This window comes from Amborella trichopoda, chromosome 13 (genome assembly GCF_054954075.1).
Source record: "Amborella trichopoda isolate Santa Cruz 75 chromosome 13, AtrichopodaSantaCruz75HAP2 v2.0, whole genome shotgun sequence".
Taxonomy (NCBI): domain Eukaryota; kingdom Viridiplantae; phylum Streptophyta; class Magnoliopsida; order Amborellales; family Amborellaceae; genus Amborella; species Amborella trichopoda.
Window position 1 is genome coordinate 35,782,078 of NC_142348.1, and position 15,185 is coordinate 35,797,262.

General features: G+C 31.6%; 1 long non-coding RNA gene across 1 annotated transcript; it reads right to left on the reverse strand.

Moving 5' to 3' along the window:
- Nucleotides 1-4,854: 4,854 nt before the first annotated feature.
- Nucleotides 4,855-12,896, reverse strand: LOC148779189 (uncharacterized). Its single transcript, XR_016047121.1, has 6 exons — nt 12,663-12,896; nt 10,814-11,180; nt 10,558-10,722; nt 10,008-10,439; nt 7,577-7,698; nt 4,855-5,166 (listed from the first exon to the last, which is right to left on the reverse strand). It is a non-coding gene; the product is annotated as an uncharacterized LOC148779189 (long non-coding RNA).
- Between the last annotated feature and the right edge of the window lie 2,289 nt (nt 12,897-15,185).

The following is a 15,185-nucleotide window of genomic DNA, read 5'->3' on the forward strand; positions in this document are numbered from 1 at the left end:
GGATAAGATGAACGAGAAGAAGAGAGAGATCGGGGCGTATATAAAAAGATCGACGGTAGTAGGTGGTTGGAGTTGGACCCCCTCTCTCTCCTCTGTCTCTCTCTCTCTCTCTCTCTTGTGCCAACCTTTCCGTCCAGCCCGGGAGTTGGTGAGCACCCCGCCGGGAGGTCCTGCGGCCGTACTCCATTATTTTCTTTCTCTAGGTATCAAATTTAAGAAAGTTTATCAAACGGTTATTAAAATATCAAGTATTTTAGCATTTTATATATTTTTCAGACAGACAGACCAACCTAAAATAGTTTTCGGAATTAACTCAAGAACAGGTCAAATGTCGCATGATTGATATGGAAGGGTAGTTTGTGCTTTTAGGGATGGATCATGGATGTATGCGATGGTCCCTCCATAAATCAATCGCTCAAATATTTCTTTTTAAAAATATTATTTGTAGTCTTTAATTTATTTTTATTTTTTTACACATTAATGATCTCCATTTTGGGGATTGTATGTTGAAGATTATATATGCTCTAAAAAAATAGAATTAAATTATATTTAAAAAATATTCATTTGCCAAGCCCACATTTCTACAGTGTCCTTGTTTTATTGGGAGAAAAAAATAACATTAATTTTGTGCACTTTATTACTTATCACATAATTACTTATAAAAAAAGAAATGAATTTTTGTTTGCTATTGACTTTGTTTTTAAGGGAAGAAGAATGAAAAATGGCAGACCAAAACAGCGGTGAGAGAGGCCCACCTACCAACCCTGAGACACTTTCCAAAGCAACCAACTATTGTCCAATCAACACTTGACACATGCATGGATCCTATTGGTCGCCTTTACCAACGATGGGTAGACTCAGCACGCTATTGGTCACCATTTCTTTGTCTTTCAACGTTTTCTTCATTGGGTCCCTATTCATTTGGACCCTAAACGTTAGGACCTGGCAAATCGCGGATTTAAACCTGTTTTTTTTTCCAAAAATGATCCTCTTTTTGTTATATGTGTGCGTCCTTTAAAAAAGGGTGTGGTTCCATAACATTGCAATCTTAAACAATCCTATTAACGTGCACCTTCAAATTTTATCATAACATATGATTTTGATGTAAAATATTCTTAAGATTATTTTAAAATTTATTTTTATGTCTAATTGTAAAAGTTTAAATTTCAAAAATAATTGAACTGAAGTAGATCTATAAACATATGAAAATATTGAAAATTGACGGCCCAAATAATATGTCGTAAGATGCACTATTTTTAAGACTCATTTTTTATTTTTATTTTTTATAGTCATGCATCTCGATGTTGAAATGATCAATCAAAAGGTTTTTCAACATTAAAACAACTTTTCCGATGATTTTTGAAGTGCATCTATAGTTCTACATTTTAAGGTTGCAACCTCATATAAACTTTTTCTTTTTAAAAATAGCTGCAAAAAAATGTGATATTTTGAAAAAAAGATTTAGAACGAGTTAAATTTATATTTTGAAAAATATGGTGTAAATTTCTTTTCCTTTTATTGGTTGTAAAAAAGATTCTTGTTGAAAGTTATGGCCGCACCTAGGCTCTAAGTAATCAAATTAGAGCCAACTTTCAAATAGTATCAAGAAATGTGGTTTCAATACTGAAAATCTTTGTGATAGCTTTAAAATATATTTTCATTTTTATTTATGAAGTTTAAAACTTCAAAAATAGTGTAGATTGAAAACTTGAAAATCTTGAAAATTGACCGTCCAAAAATGCGTTACAAAATACACTACTTCTAAAAGTTGAAATCCATTTTTTTTATCGTATCCATGCATCTTGATGTCGAGATGATCAATTTGAGGATATTTGAGTATCAAAACAACCTCTTCTAGTGAAATTTTTTATGTAGGCTCTAATTTGATTGTTTAGAGGCTCGGCTTTAAATAACTTTTCCTGAAAGTTATATATGTTTTTTTTTTTTTTCTTTTTTTTAATTTCTATTTTTATCTAACCTAAAAAATCGTGTTATATTCATGTTTTCAATATACAGTTTGAAAAAACTTTCCTTTTATTTCTTGCAAAAAAATTTCTCTTCTAAAATTAGGGAAATTACATAAATAATTGTTATACTTTCCGTTATTACTCGCATGTCCGTTTTTTTCACTTCATAACAATTTTTTTAAAAAGACCATTTTACCCTTTTCGGTTGTTGAACCACCGAAATTTTTGGAATTTCCGTTTTTCAAAAACCGAAATTCTTTTAATTTCGGATTTTGAAAAATTGAAAATTAAAAGTTTTTGTTTTTTCAAAATCGAAAATTTTTGCGTGACAAAACCCAATTTAAGGTATCCTACAAGCGCATGGGAGCATTTTTATTGTTATTTTATAGTTTCAAAATTTTTTTGTCCCCAAATATAGTATCCTGCAAACTTTTTTGTCCTCCAATACAGTGTTCCACAAACTTCATGATGTTTGCTCCCAACCTCATCGTGATTGGTACCTTTCTTTCTCTTGTCTTATACTATTGATTAATTTTGTCAAAATTAATACAATATTTTATTTTTGTATTAATATTAGTGTATTGTTGAAGTTGATTTTTTTTTGGGTAAATATTGTTGAAGTTTTTTATTTGTATTAATATTTGTTATTTCTTTTGCGTTTGTATTAATATTTGTTGTTTTGGGTAGTTTATTGAACAATCGATTTATTTAGTTGTACATTATAGTAGTATACTATATTGTATTTGTTGTTTTGGTTAGATATTCTTGAACTTATTTGTTTGTATTAATATTTGTTGTTTATTGAATAATTGATTTTTTTAGTAGTACATTATTTTGATCCATTATGTAACACTCTAATTTTATGAACCCTAAATTAGTTAGATATATCCTAATTTTTGTATTCATTATTGTATTGATTTTCTGTAACACAAATTTTGATATTCATTTAATACAGTAGTATTGACAATGGGTACCACTGGAGTGCAACTGCTATTTCGATATAGGGGGTCATTTGAAACGAATCCATATAACAGACATGTTATTTATAGAGGGGGAAAATTGAAGGTTACGAAGTATAATGGAAATATCTCAATGGAGGAACTAAAAAGTCATTTTGGAAATTTAACATCGTGTGATCCAAGCAAGTTGACTATTATGTACCATAACACAAGTCTATTTAATGCCCTTCAATTGATTAACGTAAGTGATAATATAGAAGTATCTTTTATATTGGGAGGGGAGTCTTCGAGTATTCTTATATATATTGCATTTGCAATACAGTCGGAGTGGAGATCGATGGAATTCCGAACGATATAACATGTTGGTGATGGCCCATCTGCAAAGAATAAATACATCTATAATTTACATTTTTTGAAATTTGAACATGGGTTTTCGGTTGTTCAAAAACCACATTTTCGGTTGTTGAAAAATTGAAAAATCAATATTTTCGGTTGTTGAAAAACCGAAAAATCAGTATTTTTGATTGTTGAACAATCGAAAACCCATTTGAAATTCCAGTAACTTTTTGTAATTTGAACATAGGTTTTCAGTTGTTCAACAACCGAAAATACTGAGTTTTCTATTTTTCAACAACCGAAAACATTGAGTTTTTTATTTTTCAACAACCGAAAACGTTGAGATATCAGTTTTTCAACAACCGAAAACTCTCAGATTTCAGTTTTTCAATAACGAGACCACTGAGTTTCAAGTTTTTCAATAACCAAAAACTAGTTCAAACTCCAAAAGGTTTTTGGAATTTGAACATAGGTTTTTTGGAATTTAAACTAGGTTTTCGGTTGTTTAGCAACCGAAAACTCTCAGATTTCGGTTTTTCAACAACAAAAAACACTGATTTTTAGGTTTCTTAAAAACCAAAAACCCAATTCAACTTTCGGAAACCGTTTGGAATTTCAATATAGATTTCCGGTTGTTCAGCAATGGAAAACTCTCATTTTTACTTTTCAACAATCGAAAACTCATGTTCAAATTCCAGAAACTTTCTGGATTTTGATCAAGTGTTTTCGGTTGTTGATTAACCAAATATTGTTGGTTTTTGGTTGTTGACAAACCAAAAATTTATTTTTTTTGGTTTTTTAACAACTCGCCATTGAGTATGCATCATGACATCTGATGCGAGTATACATCATGACACACATACACACATATATGTATGTATGTATGCATGTATGTATGTTTGTTTGTTTTGTTTGAAAGCGCAATAAGGTGTTATTTTGGTACACAACCTTTTCTGCTGCCTCTATAAAGTCATGTAATTTAGTGCCAAGGCAACAAAGGTCTCTTTCCATCAGTTACAGAAATCCACCTGAACAATAAGCTCGCATATGATAGTATCACGACATATAAAATTGTTTACTCTAGTGTAGAGTGGAAGATAAACATGTAGTACTTTCTTTCATGCCATCAAGGCACTAGATTGGTCTTAATAACATCACTTGCATGAGACAAGCAACTCAACCCCTTTTAAAATCCTTGTTTGAGTCTCATAATGTGTAATGCTTGTCCATTGATCTAGTTAATGTTGGATTGGTTGTATCATAATTCGAAGTGATCACAAGTCTTATACCCAATGCTCTGAGTATGCATCATGACACCCGATACTCTGAGTATGCATCATGCCATCGGATGCCATAGGATGTAGAAATGCACCATGTAATACATAGGATGTAAAAATGAGCCATGTAATACTACTCTAAGCTTATTTTTTAAATTTGCTAGCAAATAGAGGCAGCAAGCAGTGACGTAAGGTTGACATGAACATTTTTTTATAGACTACCATAATAAATATTGAATATCAATCACATCCTATATCACTAAATATGTAGTACAGATCACCCAAAATATTGAAAATTAATGCATGTACTCAAAATTAAAACACTCAAATATTGTCAAAATACCATCCTATTAACTGCTTGGGAGTTCATTACAATAGCATTACAAATGCTCGAAATTACAAAACAATACAAACACTCAATACACTCAAAATTAGGAGTCATCGCCTTCTCTTGGGTTGATACTACCTTTTTCGGGTATTATACCTTCTGGGCTTCTCAACCATAGGTTGTGTGGACGGGGGTCATGTCTTCTGTAGCACGACTACTTTCACCCACCACACCACTTCTCGGCTCGTCATGTGCCCCTTCTTCATTAATTTGACGTTGTAAATGTTTCATCTTGGTTTCTATTTCATCCATGTCCACATGCATAAACTTAGACATCATTTCACATGTGTTGCTAACATAATTATAAACTCCAGGATACTACTTCTAAGTGCACATGCCTTTGCCATAGTTAGCAATTTGGAGACTATCAATAAATCGGCTTACCAAAAAATCGGAAAGAAATCATTTTTATTTTAAAAAGTCAGATGAAAAAATTAGTTAAAAAAATGGATTGGCAAAAATACTTCACGTAAAGATATCGCCAATATATCGGACTAGGCTCAAAAAATCGGAGTCAAAAAATTGGATAAGTTAAAATGTTATAAATTCCAAAATTTTTAAAAATAAAAAGTATGTCAATGTCATCAATAACTAATCCATCCATAAAAACTTTACTAGACTAATATAATTAAGTCAATTAATTTGGATGTCCAATGACTCTCATCCAATCATCGAATATTAAATACATAATTAACTAGAAATATTCCAAATTAAGTATAAGGCATGGTAGAGTCAAAAAAAAAGTTAGGAGTTTCGGAAGGTGTAGTCCCCAAATCATGTAGCCATGCATCATCATCATCATCATGATCATTATCATCTGGAGAGGTATCCTCATTTTTCGCCTCTTCGGAAACCTCTTCTGGCAATGAACCAAGTTGTTCAAGAATAATTGTATTAGAATCTCGAATTTTATTTTCACGCGATGCAGCCATCATCTTCGAGTTTACTCATATGTAAACCAAGTCGGTTAATATAGTTGGTGTCAATCTATTCATTTTTTTGGTTTGAGTCGTCTCAAAAGTACTTCAATTTTTTTCATACGTTAATGAGCTACATGGTTGGTTCAAAATCCGACTGGCAACCATTCGAACTAATGGAATGCTTTCTCCACATACTGCCCACCAAACTTCTACATAATGAGAAATGTTTAGCCACATATTCAAGATACAATTTAAAGTGGTATAAAATTTATTTTCTTAAAATACTTAAAAAAATAAATAACACAAGGAGATACAAAAACCTAATAGTCCATAAGATACTTACGAGGATGAGCTGTTGACAATAATCCTAATGCAATACCATCAAATATATTTGAATCACGCGTATGATACTTCAACAACTTTGAAAAGAATACAATTTTGTGTTCTGCCTGGATCATTGAATTTGAAATCAAGATAAATTCAGCTTTCACTTCAGGATTATCAAGTTGAACAAACCCACTTTACATTAAAGTTGTATTAAGAAATGTGGCAGCAATTTGTATTAAGAAATGTGGCAGCAACATGAATGGGGTGAAATGCATTTCCCTTTCGCCTCTTTTCAAATATCTTCACGAATTCAAGATACCTAGATTCATTGCCATTACAATTTCTTTTTAATGCTTCCCTTACTCTTTCCATTGCTTCATATAAATATCCCATGATTGACCCTTCACTATCACCCAAACGAAGCACCTTGATAAGATGTGCTAATGTAGTGATTTGAATTATTTCTGTGATTTTTTAGCCATTTTTACTCTTGATATAATTCATAGCTCTTCACTCGGAGGATGCAACCATCACTCTCAAACCCTCTTCTACTTACGATACAGATTGAACCATAAAAAAGTTAGTGGCAAATCTAGTTTTACCATACTTTTTCAATTCCCTTCCATTATTGTATTTTCTCATTAAATTTAAAACAATGGTACGCCGATACATAAAATCCACTATTAACTTAGCATCTTTAATGACATTTTGTACTCAGATGACATTTTTATCAATATCTTCTAGAAGCAAATTCAACTCATGGATAGCACACCGTGTTTTATGAATATGAGAGAATCACGATTCTATTAGATCACCAACAAGTACATAAGTTGGTCCATTGTCAGTCACAAGATGAACGATATTTTGTGGTCCTAACTTCGCAATGACTTGAACAATAATATTTTCAAGAAATAATCCAATTATTCTATGCTCAAATACCTCAAATGCATTTATAAAAACTGATCCCTTTGGACAAGATGCAACAACATTGAGGAATGACCGATTTTTCTTATCTAACCAGATATCTAATATCAAAATACATCATGATTGAACCCATGACTCTTTTATTGAAGCAACATATGTATCGACATCTGTCTTAAGTTCTTGTACCAATTTAGTATGAACAGATGAGTAACTTGGAAATGTGTAACTAATACCAAAATTGATACATGCATTTATCATATTGACAAATGATTGTGCATTGATAACATTAAATGTAATATTATTCATAATAAATGCACGAGCAACTTCTTTGCCAACAAAATATTTATTTTTCTTATTCAAAAATGACGGTAAAGAACTTTGTTAGAACTGGCAGTAGAGGTACCTCAGTTTATCGACAATGATCAACATTTTGAACATATGATATAATTTTGTTCTTCTTTGGAAGCTTAGAAGATACCTCGTGTGTCGTAGAAACAACCATAACTTGTACATCATCTGGTACTTGAGGACAAGCTTTTATATCATTCCCTTGTTCTCTTGACAAGTGATATTTGAATCTTGCCATCCCTGCAGAAAATCCTTCATCGCAAAAATTGAAATACAATTTATGTCCTCTTTCTTCACAATAATCCCAAAATGGATCTTTTGACCTAACCATTGTATCTTATTTCCTGTTTCTTATATATATATATATATATATATATATATATATATATATATATATATATATATATATATATATATATATATATATATATATATATATATATATATATATATATATATATATATATATATATATATATATATATATATATATAAGTATGCAGACATTAGGGGATCATGCTCTTTATAAAAAATAAAATAATAAGTGCATGAAAAATACACCATATGAATTTCTTCATTAAATGTTTTAGCAAACATCACACCTACTTGGTACCATAGTTAGCAAGTCGAGGACTATCAATAAATCGGCTTACCATAAAATCAGAAAGAAATCATTTTTATTTTTAAAAAAGCACTATATAAATTTTCACATTAAATAATTTAACAAAGATCACACCTACTTAAATACATATAAAAAAAAGTACACCATATAAATTTTCACATTAAATAGTTCAACAAATATCAAATCCACTTAAATACATACCAAAAAAATACACTATATAATTTTTCTCATTAAATAGTTTGGCAAATATCAACATACCCAAAAAAATACACAATTTTTTTTTATAATTAAATGCTTTAACTATGGTTCAGTCACATTATAACTATGGTTAATGATAAGGGTTTATACTTTATATACATGTTTTTATTGAAAACAGGGTATCGTTGCTTCATTTGTTTTGTGATTTGTGTTGAGCTATGAGGAACTTCCATGGTTTCCAGTGCTTTAAGGGTATCTATAGTGCGTCACTTTGGGGATGGACTAGTTGGGAAGACCTGCGTTTCCAGAGAATGAAATGGGGGAATGAAATTGGAAGACCTATGTTTCTTCTGTAAGATTCATAGAGGAATGAAATGGAGAAATGAAATGGGAAGACCTGCGTTTCCTCTGTAAGATTCATAGAGGAATGAAATCGAGGTTTTCTCTGTTAGAGAGAGAAAATGAAATGGGGATTTTCGTTGTTAGAGAAAGAAAATAAAATGGGGGTTTTCTCTGCTAGAGAGAGACAATGAAATGGGGGTTTTCTCTATTAAAGAGAGAAAATGAAATGGGGGTTATCTTTGTTAGAGATAGAAAATGAAATGGGGGTTTTCCCTTTTAGAGAGAGAAAATGAAATGGGGGATACACAAATTGCTTTGCAGGAGAAGGAAGACTGTGGTTCAATGGGGTTTTCTTTCTAATTTGCAAGAGCAAGTAGATTGTGGTTCAGTGGAGTTTTTCTTTATATTCTGCAGGAGCAAGAAGATTGTGGTTCAATAGGGTTTTTTCTGTAATTTGTAAGACCCTAAAATCACTCTGGAGTCTGGATTGCAAGAAGAATCCATTTAGGTTTGTTAATTTTAAGCTTTTTTTCTTTTAACTTTTTGTATGCATTTAGGGATGCCATAAATATTGAAAGTTTAATGTATATGCTTCCTAGGAGAATCTCTCATTATCCTTTAACATGGCCTTTATGTATCCATTGGCATGCCTGAACAAAGACGTCCATATGTTTGCTAAACAGTCTGATAGATTCTTCATCACAGAAATCTGGTTTTGCATCTATATGATTTTTTGTACTCTGCATCTATATCATTTTCTATATATAATAATTTCTTTTACACTATGATTTACAAGCAAACAATATTTCTTTTGCAAAAGAACTACTGAAATCTGCATCGACATGTTTAAGTTAAAATGAAATAGAAAAAAAAATCATACCTACAATCTGTAAATGCCGTTTTGAAGAAGAAGAACATGATTTTAGCATAAACCCTAAATCCTAACAATACATAAATCCATTGGAGATAAAATTTTCAATTTTAGGATTTTTTTGTGTGGAAATAATAAGTTTTTTTTTAGAAATTACACATATCATGAAAAAAGTTGTTTCTCTTAAAAAAAAAAAATACAAGTAAAAATGCGTTTTTTTGATCCAGTTTAATTCGTTCTTCATAAAAACACGTTTTTAGCGTTATTATGAAAAAAACACGTTTTTTTTTTATGAACTTTAAAAAAAAAAAAGTTGTTTTTAACGTTTTTAAAATTTTTTCTGATTTTTTTAAAAAATCGGCAATTAATCCCCGATTTGCTAACTATGGCCTCTGCTAACATGATTGTACTAGCCTGAACTACACTAACCTGCAAAAACAAGATAGGTAAATATAATATTAAAGCAATTTTATAAAACTAATAGGTAAGTATAAAATTAAAACAATTTTCAAGACAATATAAACGTACCAACTGCTCCTCATAACCTCGAGGTATCATTATATAATGTGGTTCCTCTGCGGGAACCACATCTTCTTCTTCCTGGTTAGTAGCTTGCATTATGTCTTTTAGTGGGTTAGCGACATTATGGATTATCGGATGGGTCACTCAGCGGTACTGACTTTGTACTCCTCTGAGGGCAACCCATTGTTAGCATCCACTTCAATGCCTAGCATCATGCACTCATGTCAAGAAAACCAATGATAGATTTTGTCAGAATTAACATTTCTCCAATCTCGCTGCCCACCTTGTCTAATAGACCTCTTACCAACATAGATGAAATTTATTGGAATGTCCTACTTAGCTCCAAACTGTCAGCACATACGATCCGACATATATGACTTGGCAATATCGTCAAATATCAGAGTCGTTATGCACATTGCGGTTTCAAATGCCTGCCGCCTATCATATGAAATGACATCATTAGGCGTACACAATCAGTCAACAAACAATTATACATGCTTAAAAACAATCAAAATCAATTCATAATAAATCATGTAATATCAAAGTTAACACTAACCTCATTAGGTTGGAGGTTATCAAATTCTTGTCTAATGAGAGGCATCAGGTTATGTGGATCGCCATAATAATTTTTTGGTGGCTCTCATTTGTTTGCTCTAGGCATATTTGAAAAGATACTATGTGGTATAGGCCTCATATGCATAATATGCTCATAAGACCAGCACTGCATTATATCAAGATATGATAAACAATAATTATTTTTGAAAAGTAATCTAAATTATTATGCTTATGTTAGATACGAAAATATAATTTACCTGCATAAGAGTGGCTGAACCACTGAACTGTCTCTGTTTGAAAGTGCAAGCCTTTTCAAGGGAACGATATAGATATGCAAGGGCTGCAACACCCTAAGCATATCTACCGGCTTCCTCAATATCCTTAAAGAATTATAAATACCTCGTTGGCACATTTGCCTATGATGGATCTGAGAAAATGGTGATGCTAATGAGGAAGAGCAAGTAGGCTCAGATATACCGCATCAGGTGGCAATTGATGAAAATTGGCCTTCAATTATGAGTGCTTGATGACATGTAACAGGGTTGCCATCCACAGCCAATCCCAAATTGTTTTCTATAAACTCTCGGAGGTCACTAATTGGATGACAAGTAACAGGGTCGCCATCTGCAGCCAGTCCCAATATCTCGTAAGCATCAAATAATGTAGGTGTCATCTCACCAATTTGAATGTTATAATGAAAAAGAATTGGTCTTAAAATACCACCTCTCCGCATTGGCTACGACGAAGGGATGATATATTCGACCTGACCGGATAATAGATAGAGCACCCAACCCAGACGCATTCACTAATTGCTCATTGGTTAGATGTCAATCGTTTAATTGATGTGTTTTTTCATCGATTTTTATTTCTTATTTTTTCTGAAATACAACAAATAGACATCATATGGGTAACAATGCTTATATATATACTTCCCGTATGATGTTTAAATCGACTACAATTTATTAAAAAATAACAAACTAATGGAAATAACAGATGAATATATGCATATATATGTCGTTCTCAAATGTAATGGAATGAATGTTCTGAATGTAGCTGCAGCAAACTGGGGTCCTGAGGACCTCTTGGATATCCCCTAACTGGATGGATACGATTTAGATTCACTGAAACCCCATATAGTAACTATGTTAATCATACGGTTACATATGCAAAACTTAACTAAATAATTGATAAACAATAATGGCATGCTACTATTAAACAAAAAAAATGGTCAGTTTTAGACGATAACCTAGAGTTATGGAGCTTTTCAACTCAACCAATAGGTTCTAATACAAGTCCCAGACTTGGCTTATTATCATTTTCCTTTCTTTACCATTGACCATTACAATAACAAGTAATAATCTATGAAAAGAACATGATAATACAAAGGAATAAATATCGAGATACCAAGAACTCATCATGCATTTACATACACAATCAATAAAACAATGCTAAGTCACATATTAGACCTCTAAATAGGTGATCACAAATTTATATTTCGAATGAGCCATCAAATAAATATAGTCACGAATTATTCTATCCAAAATATTGAAGCATAAAGTTATTTATTCCCTGTGTACTCCCAAAACCACAAGCATTTGTAAAATGTTCAAGGAAAATCTTTACTTGAATCATAAATTACATACAAAGTTTCATTTTTAAGCTACTCAATCTATCAACAAGAAAAATCAACCCTTTCCTAAGATATCACTAAATCTATCACAAATCTATACTTAAAACTATCTAAGAGTATCAAAGTTAACACACAATACAATATAATGTAAAATCTGCCCATCATTCAAAACAAAGCAATATATCAATTTCGAGTTCTAAAAACAAAGCATTCAATCACAGTTATGTGAATTTCCTCACATACACTAAAAAAAGTAATCAAGTCAATACAACCTCATGCAAAAATTTCGAGTTCTAACAAAAACCCCAATTTTCTAGTTCTAAAAAACCCCAAATTTCTAAAATCTTATACAATCAAAATCGACCCATAAATTTACTGAAACTAAATCAATTTCATGAGAAATGACTATCGTGCTCGAGTATAAACCCTAAATCAAAATCTTATATAATCTAAATTTCTAAAATTGACCCACATACCTTCACTATAGATCGAAAATATGTGAAATGCCTTCAAAATCCGAGAAATGCCGTCAAAATCCGAAATAAATGATGAGCTTCACAGAGCTATAGAGTTAGGTTGTTTGTGAGAGTGTCGTTTTGGAGACGCAAAGCATACACAAAGCTGCCTTTTTGAGCATTCACAGAGCATAGACATAAAGAGCAAAGAAGACAAGTCGTTAAGCTATCGGGACCATTTTTGGTTTTTGAAATATCGAAATCATGGCTATTTCGGTTTTTCAAAAACTGAAAAACGGTAAAATGGTATTTTTTTTAAAAATATCGTTTTGAAATGGGGAAAACGAACATGCCAGTAATAACGGAAAGTATTTAGTATTTTTGTAATAACATAAAGTATAACAAACATTTACGTAACTTCCCTTAAAGTTATATACCTTTTTGCCTTTTTTTTGAAATTTTTATTTTTATCTTACCTAAACTTTTCAAAATAAAACTTTCATTTTATTGCTTACAAAAAAAGCTTCTTTTTGAAAGTTATATAGCTTTTTCCTTTTTAAAAAAAATCTATTTTTATTTAACCTAAAAAGTCATGTTATTTTTCCCAAAAAAATATATTTCTTGCCAAAAAAAAAAATTGTTTCCCTAAATGTTGGGTTTATCCCTACTCTGCCAGGTTTATCTCAAAACTGTGGTTGCATACTAAAGGATATAGATTTTATTTTATTTTTAAATAAAAATAAAAGTATGATTTTTTCATTGAATATAGTTGCAAATTTCAATAGCTATTGTGGAAAATAACTATGTAAAATTCATATTTTTTGTATTAAATTTTATTTTACTGTTGATTTGGATTGGATGAAGTGTTAAACTATATTTTTTTTTGTGATTTTTGGAAGTATTTTTATTTATCTATCATTTTAATCAGCAATGATTATGGACAAAAACTGGTAATGATAAATAGGTTTTGCTCTCTCTTCTATTGATATACATGGGGTGTACAACTCGATCTTCAATGTCTTCGTGAGAAAGAACGTAGGCGGATTTTTACAGGCAAAAAATGGCAAACCCTAGAATTTGTGCTGATGGCTACAAGTTTGGTATATTGATGAAGGGCTTGTGTACAACAAATAGAGTTTCTGATGGGTTCAAGCTCCTGCAATTGATGTAAAACCAAGGAGTTGAGCCCAACCCGGTGGTGTATAATACTCTAATTCATTCTCAGTAAAAATGGGAAGGTGGGTAGAGTCAAGAGCATGATGAGTGAGTCGTAGAGATCATCCCCTCAAGAGTCTTCAATAAGAGGTTTTCATTTCATAAACTTGAGAGGGAGCCGGGGTAGAAACGAGAGAGAGAAGGCAGAATCGAGAGGAGAATCATGAGACATCTAAATTGATTGATTTAATTATATATTATTTTTTATTGATTGTTTTTTTAAACAGTTTTTATTTTTTAGAATTTAAAATTTTTAAAATTTTAAATATATCCAATTTTTTTAATCCAATCCGATAAATTTGCGATATTTTTACTTACAGTATTTTGCCGATAAGTAATTTTGCCCCGAATTTTTTGGACCAACTTTTTTGACCAAAACCGATTTAATTCAAATTTTGTGATGAGCAGGTATTCTGATATTCCCCGACGTGCTAACTAAAGTTAGGATGGTTGACAAGCTGGGTTTATGACGGTCCCACTAGGCCCAAAACCGTGCTAAATCATGTAAGGCCAAGGCCTGAAAATTAAGTTTTGGGTCAGGCACGCCTATGAGGCCCAAACCAAAAAATTATTTAAAAATCTTCTTAAAATTCCAAATGAGGTTTGGGCTAGCCTAGGACCGAAAATACACTGGGTCTGCAAATCCCTGCGCGAGTTGAGCCCACCCAGACTAAAAGCCAGCCCATCCTGTTAACTACCCTACCTAGGATGGTCGCAATGTTATGGTATTTATACGAGGCATATACCAGATACGGTACTCAATATGGCCCCATCACCGTCAAACAAAGAATAAGACGAGATAAGTCCTTCTACTCGAGTAGAGTTGAAGCTCGTCGTATCTCTAAAAAGGCTAGAAAGAGAAGCTGACCTCTATTAGTCCTTTATAATGATAGTTAGATCATGGTCATTGAGGCAATATCTAATTTTTACATTGGAAAAGTTTAAAATAAACTTCCTTTCAATAATGAATTTAGAATATATTGAGATCTAAGCCATTGAGAACTCAAAATTACTTTTTAAAAGTATTAATCTGAAGATGATCAGGCCGTTTATGCAAAATTTCGGATAGAAAAATTCTCCCAAGTCTCAAATTTAAGAGCTCCATCAAATGGACAACTTACATTTATTATAGAATAAAATTATCAAAAATATGAATTGATCTGATTATTTGCAGAAATTACAAGGAAGGTTGGTCAACCTATGCTTTTTTTATTTTTTTAAAATTGCCCCTCAGTCTGAGGATTTCATCCTCAAGACGTATTTTAATTTTCTTTATTTGTTTTTCCATTAGTAGGGCAGTGCCTGAGGCTTTACGGGTAGTGTTCAGGA